Source organism: Canis aureus, chromosome X (genome assembly GCF_053574225.1).
Source record: "Canis aureus isolate CA01 chromosome X, VMU_Caureus_v.1.0, whole genome shotgun sequence".
In the NCBI taxonomy this organism is placed as follows: Eukaryota; Metazoa; Chordata; class Mammalia; order Carnivora; family Canidae; genus Canis; species Canis aureus.
In genome coordinates, this window is record NC_135649.1 from 75,761,139 (window position 1) to 75,765,348 (window position 4,210).

A 4,210-nucleotide genomic window follows, 5' to 3' on the forward strand; every position below is an offset into this window, starting at 1 on the left:
TTCAGCCTGACAAAATTTTAGTTCTTTTATCTCTACAGAAGGGGATTCTCCTGTCTTATCTACTTTTCACAAGCCAAGCTAGTATCTTTATAATTTTTGTTTTAAATTCTAGTTCAGACATCTCAACTTATATCCGTATTGGTTACATCCCTAGCAGTGAGTGCTACCTCCTGTTCTTCCTTTTGTGGTGGATTTCTCCATCCAGTACTTTTGCTTAGAAAGGAAAAGAAGAAGCAAAGACAAAAAAAAACTCATGAAAACAACAACAACAACAAAATGCAACTAGATTCTGGGTGTGTTTTGGTCTGCTTATTAAAAAAAAAAAACCTGGATCCCAAATAAGAGAGCAAGAATTACAATGAAAGAAAATAAAAATATGGGAAAATTTATGAAGAATGTATAAAAATTAAAATTACAGAAGAATTGGACAAATAAAATAACTGAAAAAATAACACTAAGTGACAAGAAATGCTGAAACATTTGTAGCCCTCTATGATCAATAAACTTGATGCCAGAAAAGTGTTTGTGCTGGTCTTCTAGGGAAGGGGCCTATTGTGCTATTTCTCATGTGGATTTTCCCTAGTGAAAATGCTTCTCCAGGGCACAGGGAATCAGGGTGTTTACAGCTCCAAACTCCATGAGGTGGCACTTTTTTGCTCCCTGAAGACTTTCAGCACTGGTGGGTGGGATGAATATGGTGGAATCCCACTCTCTAGCCCCCTGGGCTGAAAATTCATACCCCCTAATTTTCAGTGAGCCTCACAGAAAAGCAATCAATCACTTTTTCTGTTCCCAGTTTCCGTCAGAATTCTATGACGAAGCATTTTTATTTCAGGCACATGACTGAGTTTCAAAACTACAAATCTTACAGACTCCTGAGGTGAGGACCCATGCTGTTCCTCCTGAAGGAAGGGGGGTTCTTTCCACACTTCTGCATGTTGTTGTACCTCTCACAAGAAAGTAGTTGCATTACTGTGCAATGCTTTGCAGTTTATAGCAACAGAGAACAGAAACCTGGCACATAGACTCCCTATTCTCAGCCAACTTCTCCCACTATGCCTGGGAACATGGCTGCACTCATGCACCACCAGTTCTTCTGATGCTGGGGATCCTGTGACCACATTGTCATAGCTGGGATTCTACCCCACTTCATCGCCTGAGCACCTTTAAGCCAGCAACCTCCCCTACTCTACCAGACTTCAGAAAGTTATGATATTGTGTTTCACTGGTTTATACTGAGTGGTTGCCTCTTTAGGCAGGATCCAACCCTGCTGACATATCGTCCACTATATCACACAGGATTCAAGTCTTTGCACCTCCTACCTTCCCTATAGTAATTATTTTTCTACTTCTGAATTTGCAGCATTTTTTTTTCTAAGAAGTTGGTTTCATTTTTCAGGTGATCAGAATGATTTGATAAGTAACTAGTTGTATTTGAGGGAGGAAACAAACCTAGGGTGCCCTTACCTCCTCTGCCATCCTAAGTCTTCCGTCTACCATTTCTTAATTGGATTAGTTATTTTTTGGATATTGAGCCTCATAGATTTATTTATTTATTTATTTATTTATTTATTTATTTATTTATTTATTTATTTATGTTATTGGAGTTCAATTTGCCAACATATAACATAACACCCAGTGTCCAGTGCCAAGTGCCCCCTCAGTGCCCATCACCCAGTCATGCCAACCCTTCGCCCACTTCCCCTTCCACTACCCCTTGTTCATTTCCCAGAGTAAGGTGTCTCTCATGTTTTCTCACCCTCACTGATATTTTCACTCATTTTCTCTCCTTTCCCTGTATTCCCTTTCACGAATTTTTATATTCCCCAAATGAATGAGATCATATAATGTTTGTCCTTTTCCGATTGACTTATTTCACTCAGCACAATACACTCCACATCCCTCCATGTCAAAGCAAATAGAGGGTATTTGTCATTTCTAATGGCTGAGTAATATTCCATTGTATACATATACCACATTTTCTCCATCCATTCATCTTTTTTTAAATAAATTTATTTTTTATTGGTGTTTAATTTGCCAACATACAGAATAACACCCAGTGCTCATCCTGTCAAGTGCCCCCCTCAGTGCCCGTCACCCATTCACCCCCTCCCCCGCCCTCCTCCCCTTCCACCACCCCTAGTTCGTTTCCCAGAGTTAGGAGTCTTTATGTTCTGTCTCCCTTTCTGATATTTCCCACACATTTCTTCTCCCTTCCCTTCTATTCCCTTTCACTATTATTTATATTCTCCAAATGAATGAGAACATACAATGTTTGTCCTTCTCCGATTGACTTATTTCACTCAGCAAAATACCCTCCAGTTCCATCCACATTGAAGCAAATGGTGGGTATTTGTCGTTTCTAATGGCTGAGTAATATTCCATTGTATACATAAACCACATCTTCTTTATCCATTCATCTTTCGATGGACAACAAGGCTCCTTCCACAGTTTGGCTATTGTGGACATTGCTGCTATAAACATCAGGGTGCAGGTATCCCAGCGTTTCAGTGCATCTGTATCTTTGGGGTAAATCCCCAGTAGTGCAATTGTTGGGTCGTAGGGCAAATCTACCTTTAACTCTTTGAGGAACTTCTACACAGTTTTCCAAAGTGGCTGCACCAGTTCACATTCCCACCAACAGTGCAAGAGGGTTCCCCTTTCTCCCCATCCTCTCCAACATTTGTTGTTTCCTGCCTTGTTAATTTTCCCCATTCTCACTGGTGTGAGGTGGTATCTCATTCTGGTTTTGATTTGTATTTCCCTGATGGCTAGTGATGTGGAACATTTTCTCACGTCCTTGTTGGCCATGTCTATGTCTTCCTCTGTGAGATTTCTGTTCATGTCTTTTGCCCATTTCAGGATTGGATTGTTTGTTTCTTTACTGTTGAGTTTAATAAGTTCTTTATAGATCTTGGATATTAGCCCTTTATCTGATACATCATTTGCAAATATCTTCTCCCTTTTTGTAGGTTGTCTTTGAGTTTTGTTGACTGTTTCTTTTGCTGTCCAAAAGCTTATCTTGATGAAGTCCCAATAATTCATTTTTGCCCTTGTTTCTTTTGCCTTCGTGGATGTGTCTTGCAAGAAGTTGCTGTGGCCAAGTTCAAAAAGGGTGTTGCCTGTGTTCTCCTCCAGGATTTTGATGGAATCTTGTCTCACATTTAAATCTTTCATCCATTTTGAGTTTAACTTTGTGTATGATGTAAGAGAATGGGATAGTTTCATTCTTCTGCATGTGGATGTCCAATGTTCCCAGCACCATTTATTGAAGAGACTGTCTTTCTTCCAATGGATAGTCTTTCCTCCCTTATCGAATATTAGTTGACCATAAAGTTGAGGGTCCACTTCTGAATTCTCTAATCTGTTCCATTGATCTGTGTGTCTGGTTTTGTGCCATGACCACACTCTCTTCATGACCACAGCCTTGTAGCACAACCTAAAATCCAGCATTGTGATGCTCCCAGCTATGGTTTTCTTTTTTAAAATTCCTCTGGCTCTTCGGGGATTTTTTTGATTCCACACAAATATTAAAATAATTTGTTCCAACTCTCTGAAGAAAGTCCATGGTATTTTGATAGGGATTGCATTAAATGTGTAAATTGCCCTGGGTAATATTGACATTTTCACAATATTAATTCTTCCAACCCAAGAGCATGGAATATTTTTCCATCTCTTTGTGTCTTCCTCAATTTCTTTCAGAAATGTTCTGTAGTTTTTAGGGTATAGATCCTTTACCTCTTTGGTTAGGTTTATTCCTCGGTATCTTATGCTTTTGGGTGCAATTGTAAATGGGATTGACTCCTTAATATAATCTTTCTTCAGTCTCATTGTTAGTGTCTAGAAATGCCACTGACTTCTGGGCATTGATTTTTGTATCCTACCACTTTGCAGAATTGCTGTATGAGTTCTAGCAATCTTAGGGTGGAGTTTTTTTGGGTTTTCTATGAACAGTCTCATGTCATCTGCAAAGAGGGAGAGTTTGACTTCTTCTTTGCCAGTTTGAATGCCTTTTATTTCGTTTTGTTGTCTGATTGCTGAGGCTAGGATTTCTAGTACTATGTTGAATAGCAGTGGTGAGAATGGACATCCCTGTTGTTCTTTATCTTAGGGGAAAGGCTCCCAGTGTTTCTCCATTGAGAATGATATTTGTTGTGGGCTTTTCGTAGATGGCTTTTAAGATGTTGTGGAATGTTCCCTCTATGCCTAC